Here is a 23987-nt window from a genome sequence, read left to right as displayed (position 1 = left end):
AGATTCTGCAGATTTTATTTCTGGATGTCTTGCTCTCACTTCTCTTCCACTTTGTTTCATGCCTAACTCAACTGCTCTGGTTCAGCTCTAATCCTCTCACTTGATTTACTGCAACTTGTCTCTGACTCTATCCTTGACTCCTCAAAGCATAAGTTCCTTATACTGCCAAAATGATCTGTTGGAAATGAAAATCTGATCATAATGTAACCCTGAATAAAATCCTTTCAGAAGCCTCCTGTTGCCCATAGAATGTCTAAGCTCTTCACTATAATCGGCAAGAATCTCCAGCTTCTTGCTCTTTCCTTCCCCTCTAGCTTTGTCGTTCTCCACTAACCTCCCTGTATTACATTGGTTGTAGGTTCTTCCTCCCCATTCCAACCCCAGTAAACATAACGCTGTTTTCCACAGCTATTACCACCCCTCCTTTGAATTCCCTTATGTCTTGTCTTTCTTTGCTTAACTAACTCTACTTACTCCTGGTTACTCAATTTAAGTATCCTCTGAAGCCCTCCCACCCATTCACAACTCTTGCAGGGTCATGGTCATCTCTGCACTGACCTTGCTTTATAGTTGTATACATCTGCTCCTCCCAAAAGGCCTTGAGTTGTTTTAAGGTAGGTATTGAGGTTTTGTTTTTAATTTTTTAAAAAATGGTTGACTCCACCACCTATCATATTGCTCAATGAATTTTTAATTTATTTATATTGCAGATTTCTCAGCTCTTCACACATCTTTCTGATCTGTGTAGGAAATGTAACATTCCTGATGGAACTGGAAAATCAAGTTATAATAAGTGTGTTAATGGAGCTAATAGTATTTTCAAAAATCTGATTATCTAATAACCACAAGTTGTAGAATTCACCAGGTTAACAGTTTAATTCAAATAAGGAAATTTTTAGAAAATCACAGAAATGATTAAAAAAATCTGATTATTTTTTACACTTGGGTTAAAATCCTTATCGACTTTGAGCAGTGTGATAACACAAATGTCACACTTTGGTTCACCATTATCTGAATCTGTGGGACACAGATAGAACAGGCTGTCATACATTGAGCAGTCCGAGTCCGGAATCTCACAGGCCTCAGCTTTGCAACTCTGGCTGTGACCCATGTCACTTTTTGGGGAGCCTCATTTTTCTTACCTACAAAACAAAGAAAATACCAGCTCTACCTAACTTCCTTGATTTTATTTTAAAAATCTTATAATATTCTACAGTTTAAAGTATTTTGAAAACTAAAAAGTGCCAGACACATAAAAAGTAGTATTCAGTTAAACATAGTCATTTGGCCTTTATGAGTTTATTTAATTTTTCTATATTAGATCATCACTAAGGGTCTTATACAAATGGAAAATTGCCAGATAACATTTAGAAACAGAACTCTAGCCTATTATCCACAGTAACTAGCTTCGGAAGTCAACCTATGAGGTACCAGTCACACTTGTAGGGAGTAGACCCGTCTCTAGGAAATAATCCTAAAAGCTAAACAACCACCCATGTAAAAATTGACCTCAAATAGTCAAGACAAGAGTAACAACTTAGCTTCCCAATTTTTGGCCCAGTTTCCAACTTACGAACAACTGAGGAAAAGTAAATATATACCTTTAACCAATCACAGAGAATGCTCCATTTCTAGTGTGCTCACCTGCCACTTCCCCAAGTTAACAGTCCCCAATCAAGGTATACTTGAAGACTTTTCATTGTTGCTGATAAACGAAAAACTTTAGACAAACTTAATTTAGCAGAGTTTATTTGAGAAAAAGAAAGGATTTGTTAAATGGGCAGCACCCTGAACAAGTAAAGGCTCAGAGATCTCTGCCCAGCAACCTGGTCAGGCAGTGTTTATAAAAAGAAAAAAGAAATAACATATAGAAATATCCTGATTGATTACAAGCCATCCTTCACCTTATTTGGACATGTTTTGACAGTTTGCAGTCTGTGATTGGCTAAAAACTTGGCTGCTATGATTGGCTAAGACTCAGCTACTTGTTACAATAATATACTCTTATGATAGGTTGTAGTTTATTTACATACTAAGTTAGGTTGCAATTCATTACATATGGAGGCAGTTTTAGGCCAAATTTATTTGAACATTTCCCCCCCCATAAAGCCCTCCTACTCCTCTGCCTGCCTCTGAGTCTTTGCCAAATGCAAGCTCTGAATAAATAGCCTTTGCCTGTCTCTTTTGTTTGATCCTCATTTATTTCTACATTGCTATAGTCTCTTTCAGCTCTAAGATGCTATTCAGTTGTGTAAATACATGTCATGAAAAACATTATATGAGATTAACTTAAATCAGAAGGGTAGTTCCATAACAGTTTCAGAAAGATTTCAGGTTTTTAAATGGGCCTGTATATAAACTTGTTTTAGTTATAATGAAATCAAGTATAAGAAGTCTAAATTTTTTTGGAATAAACATGTTTCAGAGATTTATTAATGATTAATGATGAAACAAGTAAGATAGTAAAGCTGGTCCAAAGAGCATTTGGAGGACCTAAGTATTTATAGACATTTTTAAAAGAATGTTAGAATAAAATTGCTAGGTTAGAAATAAAACTGGTTGTGGCTGGGCATGGTGGCTGAAGCCTGTAATCCCAGCGCTTTGGGAGGCAAAGGCAGGTGGATCACCTCAGGTCAGAAGATCCAGACCAGTCTGGCCTGGCCAACATGGGGAAACCCCATCTCTACTAAAAACACAAAAATTAGTTGGGTGTAGTGGCGGGTGTCTGTAATCCCAGCTACTTGGTAGGCTCGGGTATAAGAATCACTTGAACCCCGGAGGTGGAGGTTGCAGTGATCCAAGATTGAGCCACTGCACTCCAGCCTGGGCAACAGAGCAAGACTTTGTCAAAAAGAAAGAAAGAAGGAAGGAAGGAAGGAAGGAAGGAAGGAAGGAAGGAAGGAAGGAANAAGAAAGAAGGAAGGAAGGAAGGAAGGAAGGAAGGAAGGAAGGAAGGAAGGAAGGAAGGAAGGAAGGAAAGAAGGAAGGAAGGGGAAATAAAATTGGTTAATGTCCTTAAGGAAATACCATTACAACCTTTAGAGTCATCTTTCTACCAAATAGAAATAATTTGCATCTCTAGTTGGGGGCAGGAGGAGGGCATTTGGATGGTAATCAGTACTCTGCAGAAAAAAATAAAGCATGGAAAAATAATTGAAAGCAGGGGCCAGGTTCAATGTCTCACACCTGTGATCCCAGCACTTTGGAAGGCCACAACAGGAGGATCATTTGATCTCAGGAGTTCCAAATCAGTCTGGGCAACATAGTGAGACACTGTCTCTACAGAGAAGGTAAAATTAGCTGGGCATGGTGGTGCAAGTTTGTAGTCCCAGCTACCTGGGAAGGTGAAGTAGGAGGATTGCTTGTGCCTTGGGATGTCAAGGCTGCAGTGAGCCGAGATTGTGCCACTGCAATTGAGACTGGGAAACAGACTGAGACCATGTCTCAGATAACAATAATACTAATAATTGAAATCAGGAGCTCAAATAGGTATTCGTACATCCAAGTTTATGGTAGCATTATTCACAAGACAGAAGCAACCGAAGCGTCCATCGATGACTGGGTCAACACAACGCGGTACAGGCATACAGTGGGGTATTATTCAGCCTTACAAAAAAAGGAACATCTGGAACATGCTAGCACAAGGGTTTATTGCTACTGGAAAGACATTATCCTAAATAAAATAAGTCAGTCACAGCAAACCACCATGGCATGTATCTACCTATATAACAAATCTGCATGTTCTGCACATGTATGCCATAAAGTATAATTAAAATAAATTTAAAAACTGTATTAAAATATACCATAACATAAAAAGTGCTATTTTAACCATAATTTCTTATAAAAATATAAATACATATAACATAAAATTTCCCATCTTAGCTATTTTTAAGTGCATAGTTCACTAGTGTAAAGTGCATTCATTTTGTATAATCAATCTGCAGGGCTCTTTTTGTCTGGCAAAACTGAAGGTCTATACCTACTTATAACTCCTCATTTCCTCCTCCCTTTGGCCCCTGACAACCACTCCTCTACTTTCTGTCTCTAAGAATTTCACTATATTAGGTAACTCATGTAAGTGGAATCATATAGTATTTGCCTTTTTGAGAAGTTAAAATATTTTAAAGGCAATACATCCCCGCCTAATAATTAAAGTAAGATAATTTAACCAACACTTATTTTTCAGTGTCCCGAGACAAATGGAATAAAACCAGTATCAGAAAATAACATTATAAACTATTCCCAAGCTGTTTATTCACAGCTTCAAAGAAAGTGTAACTCTAGCTTCCAACGTCACAGCCTCAAAGCCTAACGACCCATCTGCTTCAGCCCACCTGCTCTTCCAGATTTTAAACAAACCAGGGAGTGTCACTTAGGTCTCCAGCCTCAATTAAATAAAAGCCTACAGCTTTGGAAAGGAATTTCGTGTGTGTGTGTTTTCTCTTCTTCTTTGTTTTCAAGTCCCAGAGGTTAGTCTTCAGTAAATTTTGGCAGGTATATTTAGAGAAACTTGAACAAAAGGATTAAAGAAATGGTACTACTCAGACTTGTGTCTGTATACCTTAATGTCTGCCTCCTAAATAGAAAGCAGAGCTAAAAAATCTGTAAGAAAATCATAAATGTATTATTGAGAATTTTATTTGGGAATAAATCTGTTTTTCGTGTGTGTGTGCATGTGTGTGCAGGTGTGTGTGTGTATTCGAGAAACTGCTTCCTAACTAAGGTGTTTTCAAATTCAAATAAATATGAAAATCTTCAAAATAGCTGTTGAAAAGAGACAAATTGAAAGTAGACAATTAGACTCTTGTAATATGTAATATGTAAATAAGATATATTGTAAATAAGATATATTGAAAACTCAAGGAAACCTATTCAGAGGAAAAGGACATATTTATCCATATCCATATATCTCAATGTCTTTTTAAAGTCTGTTGAAAACAAAATTGATTTTAGTAACATAAACTCTCTGGAACAAAATCAATCTTACATACTGTGGTAAAGCTTTATGTGGAATCTGAGTTATTTTGAGTGTTCACAGTTACAGCCTCAGCATGTAGCTCACAGTGCCAACCACATAGAACGCACCTATCCTCTATGTAGTGAATGAATGAGTGAATGTTGACTATTGCTCTAAAATCTAATTCTCACATTGAAATCTGAATTTGAATTAAATTTATTACAAAAATGGATGTATTATTATACTTGTATTTCAGACTGCATGTTTTGTATATCATTGTCTTAAATTTGTTACAGTGTTTAAACTGAAGAAGGATACAGAAGAAAGGTAAGACCAGGAGCAATTTGTCTTTGAGCAAACATTCCCTCCAGGATTCTAATCCATCACACCTCATGCAGCTAACCCTGAAGTTTCCCATTTCCTGCCTCTCTATGCTGTCTGTGGGTCTAATTCTGTCTCTCTGGCGTCTTCCCTGTCTCTCTCCCTCTCCATATGTGCCCTGGATCCTGGGCCACCTAGAAAGACTTGGTTTCCTGGGTCTAATGGATTTTACCATTAGGTCTGACCCCATACATTAGTGGGTTTTACCAGAATCTCTCATTCGCTCCTCATCAACATTGATTCACTCAGTAACAAATGAGTACTAAAGATTCTTATAAATCCTCACCACCTAAAGATCTCTTTTAGGCTCTAGGAATAAAACAATATAGCATGAATGAGCCTTTGCACATGACTGCCTGGGTGGGGGCACAACTTGTTAAAATTGGCAGCACTGTTCTCTCTCCAAACTTGCTTCTCTTCTAGCTAAAAAGTCACGGTCTTCAGAGCTAGACAAACTTCCACTTTGCATTTTGCCCATGCCATGTATTTGCTACTTAACCTTAGTCAAGGTTCCTGAACCCCAATCTCCATATCTGTAAACAAAGATAATAATTGCTGTTACTGTGTTCCTGTGAAGATTAAACGAGATAATGCATTTAAAGTTCCTTACATAGCAATGCTAATAATTATTTTTTCTCCTACTGTTTTTCTTAGCGACGTAGATTACCCTTCTTACAGATTCGCTAGGGAGATACTTGGCAATCATCTATACTATGTCATCCCTAGCATGGAGAGTACCCACAACTTAGCAGTCTTGGGATTTGGACAGGAAACAGAAGCATATAATACTTTTCCACACTTTTCCCTAACCACCATCATGACTCTATCCTTGTCTCTACTTTTCTTCTTTGTATTAAGGCAAAAGCCCCTACCTGCCTGTCTCCTGTCATGATCCATTTCTGTTTATTTTCCAGTGAAATTACTTCCTGATTCCCCAAGGCCCTTAGAACCAAGATCCAATGCTTTGCATTAAGACATCAGGCCCTTTTGTAAACTAGTTTCTGGCAGCTCTCAACATTTCTTTTCCATTACCTATTTTAATTGAGATGATGAGTTGGTTTCTTGATATTTGCTCTTTCTTCAGCCTGACACACCTCTCTTCCAAAGCAAAATGATGAGCTAATTAGCCAGGTCTTCTTGTTTGGGAATACCTAACTTGAGTGTTATCATTCAAGGAAGGCTTCTCCTAATTCCTTTTCCTAGTTTGAGTTAAAGTTGTGAGTAAAGGGTTAATATCAGGCTTGGGCTACACTAAAGAAAGTGACTTCGGAGCCTGCCATATTGTAGTACTTTCACCTTGGCAATTACAATGACACAAAGTGTAATGTTGCACCTGCCCTATTTATTGTAAGCCCTGATCTGTTGGTCTGTACCTGGACAGGTGGACTACTAGGTGGCATGGGGACTAGGGACAATGTGACAAAAATAATGAAAGATTTGTGGAGAGCCAAGGCTGCAGTTTCTTTGGATCAAGGTGACATGTGGATGCCTTAGTTTTAATTCCAGCAGTCATAAGCCCTTGGTACAGTAGCTGTGCATATGGTAGCTGCTGGGGGTACCTATGAGGTACACAATCAAACTACGTTTCTGCAACCTAATGAAAGACGGTATTACATTAAAACTTTGTGTCATTGCTGGGCCACCCTATGCCTTCCATGGCACATGTCTTGTGTTCTGATGTGACGTCACTGGCATCACTTATCACTCCCAGTTGTTGATTTATATATCTTGTTGCCCCCCACTGTATCACAAGCTTTAGACTAAAGACTGTAACTTTCACATTGGTACTCAGTATCTAATAGAGTCATTAGTGAGAATTGAAGGGATGGGATGAATAACTGCATGCCTGCTTCATCCAGGATAATAGCTTATTACTGTTTGCTTCTGGCTCTAATCCCATCCCTGGCTCATACCCACCTCTCCAATGTCTCCCTGCACATGAGCCATGCATAGCAAGCATAAACCAATAGCCCTTAATAACTGGAGAACATGAGTTAGTTGCTGTTGTCAAAATTGTCTTTTCTTAAGCCATAAGTGTTTCCACAATTACCACTTGTTATTAATAGGCCATAAAAAACAAGCAATTTGCCTGGAAAAATGAGTTTTATTTGGAAATATGAACAGTCACATCATTTACTTGGAAAAATTTAGGATTCTATTCTCCTTTTTTTTTTTTTTTTTGCAATATTTAAAGGGATTCAACTGTCATTCATTTAATTGCCTCTATGAACATGTAGATGACTCAGATGATTTACATAAAAAGTTTTTATATGTGTGGTCCATGACTGCTGTTTTTATTATTATTATTATTAGCATTAATTTTTTGATGGAGTTTCACTCTTATCACCCAGGCTGGAGTGCAATGGTGCGATCTTGGTTTACTGCAACCTCCATTTCTCAGGTTCAAGCAATTCTCCTGCCTCAGCCTCCCTAGTAGCTGGGATTATAGGTGCCCACCTCCACAACAACTTTTTTATTTTTTCATTTTTTTAGTAGAGATGGGGTTTTACCATGTTGGCCAGGGTAGTCTCGAACTCCTGACCTCAAGAGATCCACCTGCCTTGGCCTCCCAAAGTGCTGGGACTACAGGCATGAGCCACTGATGTGATTTTTGAAATGTCACAATCTCACATAGAGATCACTTGGTTTCAAAATATAGGCTCTGATTGTGCCTTTAAGAGGCCAAAGGTCTGTTGCTGATGAGCAATTGAGCTTCCTGTGGACATAAAGAATGCTTCCAAGTTGTTGCTTCATATTGGCATAATCAACAGGATCAAAGATACTGCATTCTACTCCAACTGCTGAACAATGAGAATAAGAAGTGATCAAGGCAGATTAATTAAGCAGAAAAAAACACATTTAAAGCACTAAAGGAGGCACTGAACTAAGTTGCATTATCAGATGGGTATTAGATTCAGTCATCAGATTTTAGAACTGAAACAGCCCTTGGAAATCACCACTTGCAACAGCTCACTCAAGGTAAGGTGTGTGTTTGTAATTACTGAGATGGTTGTCCTGCCTCTCAGAGGATAACTCCAGGGAAGATCAAGGTTTCCTACCCCATGGGAAAACTTGGCTCAATTTTGAATATCTTTAACTTCTAGAAAGCTCTTACACAAAGCTCACGTTGACTTTCTTTCCAGTACCACCATTTGTTAGTTGTTGGTACTCCCTATACAAATCTAGAACTCTCACTCTACCAGTCATCCTGACCTATATTCTAATTGAATATCACAGAGTATTTTAAAACTGTGGTTTCTGGAGCTGATTAGAGCCAGACAGACAGAGAGGTTTACCTACAAGCCCAGGCAAGTGCTATTACTCCATCCTCCAAGTCTCTAAGGAAAAGAGGGCAAAGGCCCTGGGCCTCCACCACAGAAGAGCATGGAGGAGCGGGGGCATTTTTTATGTTTCACTATTCTTTCTCTCTTGTGTAAACTCTGTTATTTGGGGTCAGCTATGTCAATTCTTACATCCAAGGGAAGCCTTCTCTTCAAATATATACAGAGAAAGAACAACAGCTCAGTCATTTGGAGATTCCATGGTTTTAAATACAGTCGGAAAGAAAGCCCAGGTTTGTGTTTATGAAGGCACACAAGATAAAATGATGGTTTACACACAGATGGGGCACACTGAATCAAGTGGAATATGCAAAAAATCCTAATCACTTTATGGGTGTAAGAACAGCAGAGAGCCTTCACACAACTTGTCCAAGATCGCGCAAACAGCAATTAGCAAAGACCTGATAAAGTAATAGGTTTTTATCTTTATCAGAGATTATTCAACAGAGTTTACACAAGAGAGAAAGAATAATGAAATATAAAGCATTCCCCCTGCTCTGCCATGCTCTTTCATGGTGGAGGCACTGGGCCTTTGCCCTCTTTTCCTTAGAAACTTAGAGGATGGGCCGGTCGTGGTGGCTCACGTCTGTAATCCCAGCACTTTGGGAGGCCGAGGCGGGCGGATCACGAGGTCAGGAGATCGAGACTATCCTAGGTAACGCGGTGAAACCCCGTCTCTACTAAAAAAAAAAAAAAATACAAAAATTAGCCGGGCGTAGCGGCGGGCGCCTGTAGTCCCAGCTACTCGGGAGGCTGAGGCAGGAGAACGGTGTAAACCCGGGAGGCGGAGCTTGCAGTGAGCCGAGATCGTGCCACTGCACTCCAGCCTGGGTGACAGAGCGAGACACCGTCTCAAAAACAAAACAAAACAAAACAAAAAACAACTTAGAGGATGGAGAAATAGCAGTGCAACGAGAAGCCCCCAGCACTTGCCTGGGCTTGTAGGTAAATTTCTCTGGCTGGCTGGCTCTAATCACCTCCAGAAACCACAGTTTTAACACACACTGTGACATTTAATTAGAATACAGGTCATGGTGACTGGGAAAGTGAGAGTTCTAGATTTGTATCGGGAATACCTATACCAGGCACTGTTTATCTCTCACTGTAACACAGGGGAACACACACACTGACTTATACACAACAGTTCTCCATAAAACAGTTGCAAATAATAACAAATTTTCATAGCGTGGAATAATAAATAGAATTTTTAAGACCATGCCTGGCCTTTAAAAGCTGTCCACCAAACATCCAGATGATGGAATTATTCATTTTTTTAATCAGGATACATGAGGATTGTAGAGATATTGCCACCAAATTATTTCTGCCTAAAACATCCCGCATTAATAGTAGATATCAGATATTTGCATATTTCAGTAACACTTTCTTTGAGAAATTCTAGTATTGCGGGGCGATTTGCTCAGAGAACTCTATCTTTTCATGTATGTGTGTACTACGGAAGTCAAGAGACTAGCCGTATGCTGATCAAATCCCTTTGTCCTTCTCTCTGGGCATCTAGTTAAGCCATGTTTATGAGCATTCTTGCAGCTAGGGAGAGCTGTATAACCGAGGTCTAGCCATCAGAATGCAGGCGGAAATGACATATGCTACTTCCAGGTCTGGGCATCAAATGTCCTATAAAATCCTCATCCTTTTGCTTTCTTCTGCCGGCTGGAATCTTTTTGACATTGTAGAGGTTATCAGACCCACTAGATGGGCACTTCCCGATAACCTGGAAGAGCAGCCCATCTTTCACTGAATTCACTAATTGGTTGCCACCTTGCCTGTGACAAAAATCACAGCCTGTGACATAACCCACAAATAAGTCATATTCCAGTACACTGCTGAGGTTTTGGAATTGTTTGCAATAGCAGTTGGACTATTCTCTAGATGTAACTCTTAATTCTAATTATAAATTCATGTAGCACTCAGCTTCTGCCCAACTCCTCGTACAGATTTTAACAGATATTATTTCTCATTTTCTCTTCTGTAAAACGCCGCCTAAATATTAGATCCTTGTGTTTCTAATGAAGAGAACATTTTTATTGGTATACTGACAGAAAAACTAAGAGATGGAGAAATTAGGTTGACAAATACAGTTCAAAAATCCAGTATGTGAGGCTTTTGTTAGCTCTAGTTGTAATAAAATGCCTTTATAAAACTCATACTCTTTACTGAGTATTGAATAGATATTTTAAATACTCTGGCTTTAGTAAATATGTGCCAAGTGTAAAAGTAGTTGAATCTCTAGAATGATCATTCATTTGAACAGCTTACATTTATTTTATTTATATTAATTTGAATGAGGCTAGTGCCAACCAAATTTTTTTCAAGTAGTTTTTCATTCAAAATAGTAGCAAAACCCCCAAATCTGTAAGAAATAGTTTAAAAAATAGATAATTTTAAAATATTCATAAATAAAATATTAACCATTCTTAACATACATAATTTAGATATAAATCAGATATACTTAGGAAAAATAAGAAAGAATTAAAATTTTTCCCAGAAACACAAAAACTATAAAACATTCTGGCTTGGGGTTGAGATGATCTGTAGTTCATTCTCAGCTCAGTTCAATAAAATCTTTGGGAATCTGAGGAAACAACTCTTACTAAGCCTTGGTTTTCTTAGATAAAATCATAGATTTGAAACAAACTGTAAGAATTTTCCTAAGTCTAAAATTGTATACTTCTATGATATCCAAATTTTAGAAAAAACCAAAACAGTTCGTGAGGTTTCGACAATATTAGTTCTGTTTTAAAATACACCTTCACTTTACATGGAGTAGACATAGACAGAGAGTGTCTACGTTCTTCTTCTTATAGTCTTCAATTAAACTAAACTATATGTAGTTTAATTTAATCTTCCTTCCTACTACCTTCCCCCAATCAAATCACAATGGTCTATATAATAAATGAAGAAAGTGAGCTATTAAAAACATTAATGATGTGTTTTTAATGTTTTCCCCTGCCTGTTATTAAAAAAAAAGTTAATGTTTGCTAGTTACTACTGGAAAGTCAGGAATGCAGTTCTACATGATGTCTTATAACAGCAGCAGCATCAACACTGTTATTAGAGCTACCACATATTAAGTGGCTACTATGGGTCAGATGCTTCACTAGACTTCTTACACATATTATTTCCAGTTTTTACTGTGATGGTTAATTTTAGGTGTCAATTTGATTGGATGGAAGGATGTCTGGATAGCTCATAAAGTATTGTGAGGGTGTTGCCAGAGCAGATTGACGTTTGAGTCAGTGCACTGGGAGAGAAAGACCCACCCTCAATGTGGTCTAATCAGCTGCCAGCAGGGGTGGAATAAAGCAGGTGGAATAAGCTTGCTTGAGGAGTCTTCTGGCTTTCATCTTTCTCTGGTTTGGGTGCTTCCTGCCCTTGGATATCAGACTCCAGATTCTTCGGCCTTTGGACTCTTGGACTTGCAACAGTGGTTTTCTGGGGGCTCTTGGGCCTTCAGCCATAGACTAAAGCCTGCACTGTAGGCTTCCCTGTTTTTGAAACTTTTGGACTTGGACTGAGACATAACTGACTTCCTTGCTCCTCAGCTTGCAGTCAGCCTATCGTGAGACTTCACCTCTTGATTGTGTGAGTCAATTCTCCCAAATAAATTCCCTTTCATATGTACAAATATCCTACTAGTTCTGTCCCTCTGGAGAATCCTGACTAATACACTTACCTAGCCCTTCCAGGCTTCACTGTGAAGCAAAACTTGGGGTCCTGTTGACTGGGAAAACTCACTGTTATGGACTGAATATCTGAGCCCCACCCCCTCCCCAGTTTATATATTGAAGTTCTAGACCCACGTGTGATGTTATCACACACGTTGGGTGTGATATCCAAAGGTGGGGCCTCTAGGAGGTAATTAGGTTTAGATGAAGTTGTGACGGTGGGGCCTCCATGATGAGATTAGTACCTTTATCAGAAGAGGAAGGGACAACAGAGCTTTCTCTGTCTGCCAGGTGAGGATACAGCAAGAACGTGGCTATCTCCAACCCTAGGAGAGAGTCTTCACCAGTACTTGAATCTCTTGGCACTTTGAACTTTCCAGCCTCTAGAACTGCAAGAAATAAATGTCTGTTGTTTAAACCACCCACTTAATGGTATTCTGTTATGGTAGCCTGAGCAAACTAAAATACTCACCAAGGAAAACTCACCAAGGGTCTCAATGGTTGTGTAAGCTCCCCAGTGCCAGTCAGAAGTGGGTGACAGGAGGAACCAGGACATGAATGCAAGTCTATATGAATGAGCAGCCTTTGCAGAGAGGCTTCCCTTTGTTTTGCTTTCTTTTGTTTGGGATATTTTAAGGAGGATTACTTATGTTATTAAAAACAACAGAATTTTCTTTTTAGAAAATTTGAAGATTACATAAACAGGAAGAGTGGCATAATGAGATGTGGGAAATGGAAATCTAGACAGTACATCTTATACACAACTCATCTCCTGAGACACTTCAATAGATAGTCATAAAGAAGCCTGTAGTAGTTTTCAGATAGGACACATACTAGATCAGTACTCCTGAACAGTATTGGGTTATCCAAACCATAGTTACCAAGATATATTTATTGGTAACATTGAAACAAGCCAGAAAACAAAGAATGTGACTTTTCTAAAACTGGCTTTAGCAATTTACTCTGAAATTTTTTTGGATTGATTTTTCACAAAAGACAAGTGAGGAAAAGTGTGTGTGTGTGTGTGTGTGTGTGTATACATATATATATATATATATACTTATTATGCTCAACCAATGGTAAAAGGTATATACCTTTACTGTATCTGTCTAGACATTTTGCATGCCAGGCACTGTGACCTGGAAGAATAGAACAGTGAACTAAAACACCATGACCTCTGCCTGAATAGAACTCCTAATGTAAGGTAGAGAGAAAATAATTACATGAACTCATATGGAATTAGAGCTCTGATAAGAGCTACAAGAGATGATAGATATAATGAAAAGATATAATAGATGATTTTTTTAAGTAGAGAAGTCAAGAAATCTTGATTAAATAGTGATTCAAAAATGGCAAAGGGGAGGGTGAGGGTGGATTAGATTAGTTTTGCGGGCGGAGGGAAATATTTGTGCAATGCCCATGGCAAGTTGGAAGAGGGGAAGATCTGCGTAGCTGGAGTAGAGAGAGAAAGGGATAAAAGGCACTAACTGAGGGTGAAGAGACAGAGCTGATCAGATATACAGGGCCTCCTTCTGAAAAGAATTTCATTGCTCAGTTTGAGAGCAAAGAAAAGCAGTTTAATGTTTATGTAGGGATACATGGAAAACATATGCACACATGATTAAGATTTGTAAAAGATCACTCTGGTTACAGTACACAGGAGGAATTGAGGCTCTAATCTTATAAGATTTCCTCTGAGAAGGGAAATATCTGGAAACTAGTGGTTTTGATGGTTGATTCCAGACTTTCCATAACACAGTAACGTAGATCCCATAGCCTATATTTGATTTCTGTCTACCACACATTTTCAAAATTTTCTTCCTGCCCCATTCTCTTCCTTTCTGCATCCCAAACTCAACCAGCTTGCTGAAACCTTGAAGTCCATGAATTAAGCTTTTGATATAAGCTAAAGGCAAATTCTACGCGGCATAAATACTCTACAACTGTCAATGGAGTATAGATGTTCTTAACAAAATGATTCTGTAGCTAAATAACTTTTGAAAAGGCTTGGTTAAACAGAGTTAAACAGAAAGGCTTGCTAATAAGATTTCTTCAAGTCTTTAATGAATTATTAGGCATTGCATGTTTAGAAGGCTTATATAATGTTGAGATTCCTTAATTTTATTCTCTAGGGTGATTCCCACCCCAGCCCCCCACCCATTCCAAAAACAATTCCAAAAGATATCTTGTTACACAGAATGCACTTTGAAAACTATGAATAGATGGCCTACTGACAGCCTGTTGCTGGCAGAGATGGGGCCGAAACTCAGAATATCTATCCCATTCTATACTATCCCATAGTTTTGGGAAAAAACTAAACCCTGGTGTATAACAGAAATTTTCAATTATTTACATGTATTTACTATTTCCTTCTATCTACTATTCTAAACTCTCTGGAATGTTATGAAGACAGAATTTTGACTCCCCTTAAAATTCACATGTTAAAGTCCTAATCCCACAATATGACTGTATTTGGACATAGGCCCTTTAACCAGGTAAGGAAGGGTGAATATGGGCACAAAGGTGGGGCTCAAATCCCATAGATCTGGTGTTCTTGCAAGAAGAGAGACCCGAGGTATGCATCCACAGGGAATAAAGGTCACATGAGCACCCAAAAAGAAGGTGGCCATCTGCAAGCCAAGGAGAGAAGCCTCAAGAGAGACCAAATCTGCCAACACCTTGATCTTGGACTCCAGAACTCTGAGAAAATAAGTATCTGTTTACCCCACCCAGTCCTTATTTTGACATAGCAGCCTAAGCAGACCAATACACCAACTGTACATGAAATTTCAATCTAATTCTACCACTTTCTAGATTTTATTTGGGGTAGGAAGAAATTTGAACAAATGAATGGAGGATAATGAATGTTTCCTAAGAACTATGAGGCAACTACACAATCTTCATTTTACTGATGAAGAAACCAACACACAATGAGGTTATATAACTTACCCATTAACACCTGCTTGGTGAACAATAAAGCTGAGGTGTGATTCCCAATTTATCTGAATTTAAATACAGTATTGGCTACAGTTTACCACATGCTTTCTGGATTCCCATTTCTTCATTTTTAAAGTGTCGATATCATACTACATTAAAGCACTTCTAAGGACCTCTTCCAAATGTCAAATATTATGATGCTATTAACACTTTAATATCATTGAGTTTTACATATTTTATTTGGGGCAGATTTAAATAAAGAAAGTACCACCTTTAGCTCTGGGCAACCAGTGTTCCTGCCCTGAGCACTGCACTTTGGAGGTTCTCACTCTGATTCTCATCCTGTTACCTCTCAACATAGGACAAGGAGTCCACAAAGCCAAGAACCTGTGCCCATCTAGAGCCTCTATCCTCTTTTCCAGACCTCTCGATACGCAGCCTGGACCCAAGAACTCTCTGCATTGCTGGTCCCAAGCTGGCTTCCAGGTCCTGGGCTGTCTTCTCTCCTTGGTTTGTCCTACCAAAAGCTGATGCTGAATGTGCTATGTGCACATGTAGGCTTAACAAATGGCGAGTGGAAAGCTGTTAGCAGGGACAGTGAACAAGACAGGCAGGACAAAAAGTAAGGGCCTCTATTTATGTTCTTACAATAGGCCTCATAATTAGGTAGGCTCATGTAAGAAGAGTATGAATGGCATCACTCGGGACTGGAGTTGACTGTAGCTTACTCTCTTGGATCCATTCTATCCTTGGTTTTTTCATTCAGATCGCAAGTGTCATAATGCCTATAATTTTCCAGAAGACTTAAAGATTTAAAATGATGTAGCAGCTGTTCTCTGATTTTAGTAGGTTTCCAATCTAGTAGGAGAGATGACATATCTTACAGGCATTGTGAGTCAATTAAAGAATTTTGAGCAAGAATATGATAAGAAGTAAAGGCAGTGATCTGTATGGTGGATTGGAACAGCCATAGTTTAGAAGGTGAGGTTTCAGGACAGCGTGATTACAATGGTCCACTGTCAGAAGGAATGAAAAGCGAAGACACAAAGAGAAGCGGACGCAGGAACAAGGCTGGAATATAAAGGGAGAGAACAGTCCAGGGTGACATTTGAACTAGGGAATAGTGCCACATCTATGCTACCTTCCTCCCTTCCCTAGTCACATTTATTCACATGGATGGTGGTGTGGTTCAGGACTAAGAATAAGGCAAAAGTGATCCAAATCACAGATCCTCCTTTCCAGAAAGTCACTGTGTGGTAGAGAACAAAGACATGGACACTTAAAAAATAAGCAAGTTAAAGCCCAGAAATGTCAGCCTGACAAAAGAGCACAGCAAATACTTTTTTAAAAAATTAAAAGATGGAGAGAAATAATGGTTCAGGGACCATAATAAGTTCAGCCTGTTTCTGAAAGGAAGGCTGTATATTAGAAAGAATGAGACCCGAATTTACATAGAAAAGATGTGACAAATTGAATGTTTTAAGTGGCAGGCTACAGAGTTTGTATTTATTTTCAAGGAGCAGGATATGATGATGTCATCAGTTTTAAAGGAAGATTCACCCAAGAGAGGTGTGTGAGAGGCACCAGAAGGAAGATGTGAGAATGATTATCCCAGGTCACAGGCTCATTATCAGTGCTACCTTATCTCTGGGCATGTGAAATCTACAGACATCCAGATGTCACCACCTCAACATTAGAATGCCATCAACTTCTAAAATATCCTTTTCAACATATTGTACAGACCTAGTTTTAAAAATGCAGAAATATACAACATTTAGTAGTGTATCTTTTTATAAATAACGAGTGTTTGCATCCAGTGCCACAGAATTTGTGGCTATCTACCAGATGAAGATCATTTTATTGGGATTCCAAAATCTACCAACTGTTCAATGAAAAGATAATCATTTTTCGTTAACTAACCTCATTGTCTGGTCTTAATCTGATGTCAAGATTTAGTGAGAGAAATACCAGACAAGGTTATATTGAGAATTCATTAAATAACTACTCTGAACCCTGAGTCAATTCTCTGCATATTAAAAATGGAACATAATTATAGAAAGTGTCCTTATTGTTCCACAACCCTTTTTACTTCAAAATAGTGCATAAAAATGCAAATGTCTCCCTATAATTTACCACATTAAATATGTATGCCCACAGTTCTCTAAGGCCCCTGTAATGGCAATGGTATGCTTTTAGTCCTTTTCCATTTAAGACCTGACAGTACTTCAGCTCATTTTATTCCCTCTAAATTCAGTTCTTCATGGTTCTTTTGATAGAGAAACAACTGATAAAAATCTCCTAGAGGGAAAGATAGAATTCTACAGTATTGACCGAAGAGGATTTTAAGGTTATAAAATCTTTATAACCTGGGTCAGATACAAATTTTGACTTAGGATGTTTTAAGATGTCTTTATCTTTTGATAAATTCCAAAATCATGTGCCAAAGTTATAGAAGTCTTGCTGCTAGAGTCAGTCTTAAATAGGACACAACGCAGCAAATTAACATAAAGCTAACAACCTAAAAAAGAATACTCTTGAAGAAAGGAGGCCACAGGACTCAAACATATGTCATTTTAGATTGGTTCTCCTTTCTACTGCCCCATCATAGTAATGTTGAACAGACTGGCATAGTACAAAGATCTCTGGATTTAACTCCTGGAAAACTTGACCTTGGTAATGGTTTTGCCATCATCTGTGTGTCACTGTGTACATTTTCTTTCTTTCTCTGCCTCTGTGTATCCATTGCTCAAATAAGCGATTTAGGCCATACTATCTCTGAAATGCCTTCTGGATCTTAAAATCTATGGGAAAAAATAAATGAAAGGGCTAAGATGTAAAATTATATACATTGTTTTCTCAGTTTAAAGTGAAAGAGGATTCATGTGAGCCATAATACATGACAAGTAATGATGTTTGATGAGAAGTATCCCCCTACTGAAGTCCAATATTCTTAAAACTACAAAACTGGCCTGTTTCAAGGAGATTTTCTAATTAATGATACCTCACAATAGAACAGAAGAAGGGTGGTTTCACATACAAAATATCCTTAGGTGCTGCCAGCAGTGTGAACAATCAGACAGCCAAAATACAGAAGAAATGATGCCAAGCTCTAGGAGAAGCAACAATGGTATATACAGAATGAAGAAACCATGCCTATAATTTGAGTAGCCCTTTTATGAGATATTCAAGATAATTTGGCTTTACAAGAGAAATCTGAATCTCTGATTACTAAAGCCATGACAAGAAAGTAGACCAATTATCTATTGGATGCAAGGAATTCAAATTAACTTTTCCTTCTATAGGAAAAGAAAATGTGAAACTCTATCAATGCCTCTACCATTTCTGTTTTCATGTATTTTTTTAAGTGGTGATGTCAGAATAACCCTTTGAACAACAGGATAGAAAGAGAATGACTGAAAAGTCAAAGCAATACTCTGTGAATAGACATTTTATAGGTTGGGAAGATGTAATGTAGAACATTTTCACGTATCCTCAACACTAAGTTAATATGCATAGGAAATTACTATTAGGCATTTGTGGAACAAAATCGAAGTTCTTGTTGCATGGGTTATTACCATGTTTTATTAGAAATGGCCTAGATGTTGTTGGAGAAAATAAAGTTGGTACTAATAATGTAGTGCATAAATTTATACCAGCAATTTGGAAACCAACTACAGAAAGTTCACACCTCTGGACACTTTGATCTGGGGAGTCCCAGTCATAGCACTGCACAGCCACAACATTGTACAGAATCGTCTTTGGGGTTATGAGCCCCTGGGTACCAGTTCAGACTTAGCCCTAATTAACTCTGAGGCTTTGGGCAAATCACTTTCCCCTTCTGAGCCTCTATTTGCTTAACTGTAAATGAGGCATTTAGACTAAATAATCTTCTACTAGGATTCTACTAAGTACCAGAATGAATTGTATATTAGATGCTCCTGTTCTTGACTGCATATTAGAAATCGGAGCTTTAAAAATTATTCATGCTTGGGCCACAATTAAAACCGGGATTAAGAGGCACTGTTTTACATTATGGAAAGTTTTTAGCAACACTTAACATAATTTTGGTTATTAATTCTGTAGACTGGCTAGATCCTGTGATTCCACTGTTTTCCCTATTTTAAAATGAAAGTATTTTATTTGTCCTGTTTGCCCCAAGAGAAAGAAGAGTAGAAGTAAATAAATAATTAGGAGCTAATCTATTTTATATGTATTAGAATTCCTTGGGAGAAAACATGTTGCAGGTAGAAAAGGAAAATGTTTGACTACTCCAAGTTTGAAGATGAGTGCCATCATTTATTTATTTACATTATGATTATTCTCCAACTTCGTAAATTAGGAAACATTTGGCTACCAAATCAAGAACAAGCACAACCAACCAGTGATTAGGTGGCTGAGAATTTGTTATTAAATTCTGATTTTTTACTTAGCTACTTCAGATAGGCAGCTCTATAAATGAAAAGGTAACCAGCAGATTAAGAAAGATAATCAACTCTTTTGCATCGACTGACAAACAATCATTAGGAGGTTAAAAAGTCACTGATCTAAGACATCCAGAAGGCACCGTATTTGACACTTCACAGTATTATGTGTCTTCTATGACTATAATTTTTTTTAAAAAAGGATAAGAGTTCCCACTTTTAATTTTTGAAGGAAAGACAAGCTTTTCCACTCTTAGGTGGGAGTGTGTGGGTAGCTGAATATATGCACAGGTGCAATCAACTTTAATTAAGACTCAAATCATTCTAACAGGCAGATGGAAAAATGCCTCTATCTTTAAAAGAATCAGAGACATTCAGGCACTAAAAATATTAATGCATGGGAAGAAAAATACCATTTTCATTCTTCCTAAAAGATATAATTCTGAAAATACATTTATGAATGTTTCTGAAGCAAACACTAAATGCTAAGAGGAATAATTCCTCCATTGCAAAGGCTAATGAGAATATTTAATTTCTATCAAAGTAAATGCAAAACTTGGAATCACAGTTACTAATACATATTTGGGGGAGATAAATATGCCATAGCTATTAAAATTTCATCTAAAAATTAAGGCAGTAATGGTAACCCTTTTAGGGGTATTATAACTGATGGCCATAGCACTGAATGTATCAGTACTGTATATTTTGCTGACTTATTTACTGATTCTCTCAATAAATACGGTTATAGAGAGTAATAGTGTTTGGGAATCATTAGTGGCCAGTATGAAATTTGTCATAGCATTCCTGGGGGAAAATATACATATAAATGTGGAGGAGAGATATTGTTTAGGGAAAGCCAATTAACCAGATTTGATATTTTTCCTCCAAAATGACATTTTAAGTGGAGTTAGTTAAGAAGATCAAGTAAAACCATAGGCAAAACAAATAGAAATATATTTAAATATTGGTCTCTTAGCAACATTTAGAGGGCACGTATGAGAAGTGGAGCTCTGTTTCAGATTGTGCTTTTTCATAATACTATGGTTTTGCCCAAGTAACTTAACCTCTTTGGATTTCAGTTTGCCTGTGATATCAGGGAGTTAAATATGATTATTTCTAAGGCCCAACAAATAGTTATTGAGCCCTAGGTGTAATGCATGATTTAAGGATGGAGAATAGGGAATCACTGATCTTATTCTCCAGGCGTTCACATTAAAGCCAAAAAATGAAACGTACAAAGCTTCTTTTTTTGGGAATTTTATGTGGCAATACCATTTCCACCTCATTATGTTTCCTATGTTTTCAGCTTTTTAAGGTTAGATGTCTGCCATCTGCTCCCTTGACTGCACTCAGGTCATCCTCTTTTTTTCACACTCTTTCACATCCACACACATCCAAAATGCATGTATGAACTGTTTACTCGCAAAATACCTTGGGAATCATGGTGTTTACTTTTTATTTTTTGTGAATTAAATGAAAAAAATAGAACTTGGCTTAGATGTTATTCCTTATTTCTGATGTTACTGATATATTTTATTGCTGCTGCATCTTGTTTCACAAATTATCTGGTAACAGACTTCTTTGTGGCAAAATCAATCTGAGTAAAAAATGATAGTCTCAGAGGGTCTCAATATCCATTGTTTTGGATTAAGCTCATCTGCTTAATCAGAAAAAGTGACAAATGAAAGAAAAAGAGAAGGAATAGGAGAAGAATGAAGAGGGAGCCTATTTGCAATACAAGATTCTTCAGATAAGGTTATGATTAAGCCTCAAACAAAACTACCTTCTGAGTGTCACCAGAAACAGTTCACTGGAGTGGGTGCCAGGATGCCCAGGTCTCTGTGAGCTTCAGAACCTAAAAAGTTACTGAGACACGGGCCAGAAGAACCAGAATGGAGCAATGTGGAGGGAAAGAAGGAGGAAAACAAAACGCCTTTCTAAAATGCTCAGTTCTGGAATCGCTTAGAACCCTGAAGGAGGAGGTTGCACTGAGCTGATATCGCATTACTGAACTCCAGTGGGTTGACAGAGCAAGACTCTGTCTCAAAATAAAAATAAAAATAAAATAAAATGCTCAGTTCTGAATCTGTCTTCTTTACTATCTACAGCTTTGTTAAAAATATACTTGACTGTCACATCTTCACTTAGAAAATACTCTCTCCGTTATTAATGTATCTCTGATCCTCATTTGAATTCTTGATTTTATTTTCTGAGATTTCAAAATAAAGATGAAATGCCTGGCACAGAGTAGGTGTTCCATAGACATTTATTGAATGAATGAAAGACTGAATGGATGCATAAACATGGATAAAACGTTTATATATTAATACCATTAAAAAGAATAAAATACTTACGCATAAATGTAACCAAGAAAGTAAAAGACTTATACACTGGAAACTTTAAAACATTGCTGAAAAAAATTTCAATAAATGAAAAGACATCTCAACTTAATATTTTTACGATGTCAATACTATGCAAAGCAATATATCTAGTCAATGCAATCCCTAAAAAAAATCCCAATAACATTTTTTTTGCAGAAATAAAAACATCCATCCTAAAATTCATATGAAATCTCATGGGACCTCAAATAGCCAAACAATCTTGAAAAAGAAGAACAAAGTTAGAGGTCTCACATGTCCTGATTTCAAAACTTGCTACAAAACAGTAACCAAAACAGTGTAGCACTGGCATAAGACAAATAGACCAATGGAATAAAATAGATAGCCCATAAATAAACTTCTATATATATGGTCAAATGATTTTCACCAAGTGCTAAGATCATTCACTGGGATAAGGATGGTCTTTTCAACAAACTAGGTTTGGAAAACTGAATATCCATATGTGAAAGAATGAAGTAGAACTCTTACCTTACACCACATATAAAAATTAACCCAAAATGTATCAAAGACCTAAATGTAAAAACTAAAACTATAAAACTCCCTCCAAAAATGCAGGGGAAAACATTCATGACATTGTGAGAGAGGAGAAAGTAAGAAACTGGTCAAGCAGGCAGTTAGGGTGGCTCCTTGGTAAAACTCTTTCAGACAAAGAACAGCCTCAAAGTAAAACTGCAGGCCCCAGATAAGAAAAAGTCTGCATCCATGAATGGAAATGCTCATTCTGTGAACCCAAATAAACAAATTCCATCCGTTTTTGGACCTATTTCTTTCTCCTTGACATGGCTTTGTCTCTCACTTTTCACCTATTTTACATATGCCTACCTTTCTGTAATTGGTCATAGGCTAAGTCTTCATTTACATAAGGTAAATCATCACTTCAGCCCCTGATTCGTCCCAGATGAAACCTTCACCTTTACCTCCAATTGGTTCTCCAAGACGGCCCATAGACCAGTCAGCACATTCCTCCCATTCCAGTCCACAAAAACCCCAGACTGAGTCTCATAGCTGGCAACCATCTTTTTGGCCCCCTCTTCACTGCAGAGAGCTTTCCTCTTTTGCATAATAAACTTTCGCTCCAAACTCAACCTTGGTGTCCATGCTTCTTAATTTTCTTGGTCATGAGACAAAGAAATCCTGGTAATAACTCAGACAACAAGGCTGCATTTGGATGACAATAACTTCTTGAATATAACAACACAAGTACAGGCAACAACAGTCAAAGTAGAGGAATTTAAAACTTTTGTGCATCAAAGGACACTCTCAGCAGAGTGAAAAGGCAACATACGGAATGGGAGAAAATATTTCCAAACCATATTATATCTGATAAGGGATTAATATACAGATTATATAAAGAACTTCTACAACTAAACAGCAAAAAATAAATGGGCAAAATATTTGGATAGATATTTATCTGAAGGAGGCATATAAATGGCCAATAAGCATGTGAAAGATGCTCAACATTACTAATCATAAGGAAAGTGAAAATCAAAACCAAAAGAAATGCCACTTCATACACATTAGGATTGGTATTTAAAAAATAAAACAAAACAAAATAACAAATGTTGGCCAGGATGTAGAAAAATTATAACTTTTGTGCACTGCTGGTGGGAATAAAAAATTAAACAGCTGCTATGGAAAACAGTATGTAGGTTTCTCAAAAACTTAAACAGAGTCTGGGTACAGTGGTCCACGCCTGTAATCCCAGCACTTTGGGAGGCCAAGGCGGATGGATCACGAGGTCAAGAGATTGATACCCAAGGTCAAGAGATCCAGACCTTTCTGGCCAGCATGGTGAAACCCCATCTCTACTAAAAATACAAAAATTAGCTGGTCGTGGTGGCACATGCCTGTAGTCCCAGCTACTCAGG

The 23987-nt window shown here is 37.7% G+C and overlaps 1 protein-coding gene across 1 annotated transcript in view; it reads right to left on the bottom strand.

Annotated features, from left to right (window-relative positions):
• NYAP2 (neuronal tyrosine-phosphorylated phosphoinositide-3-kinase adaptor 2) overlaps positions 1-23987 on the bottom strand; it is a 247014-nt gene that overhangs the window by 27336 nt on the left and 195691 nt on the right. The window lies entirely within an intron of this gene.

This window comes from Theropithecus gelada, chromosome 12 (assembly GCF_003255815.1).
Source record: "Theropithecus gelada isolate Dixy chromosome 12, Tgel_1.0, whole genome shotgun sequence".
Taxonomy (NCBI): Eukaryota; Metazoa; Chordata; class Mammalia; order Primates; family Cercopithecidae; genus Theropithecus; species Theropithecus gelada.
The sequence above is the reverse complement of the archived record's forward strand: the minus strand, read 5'-3'. Positions and strand labels throughout refer to the sequence as shown.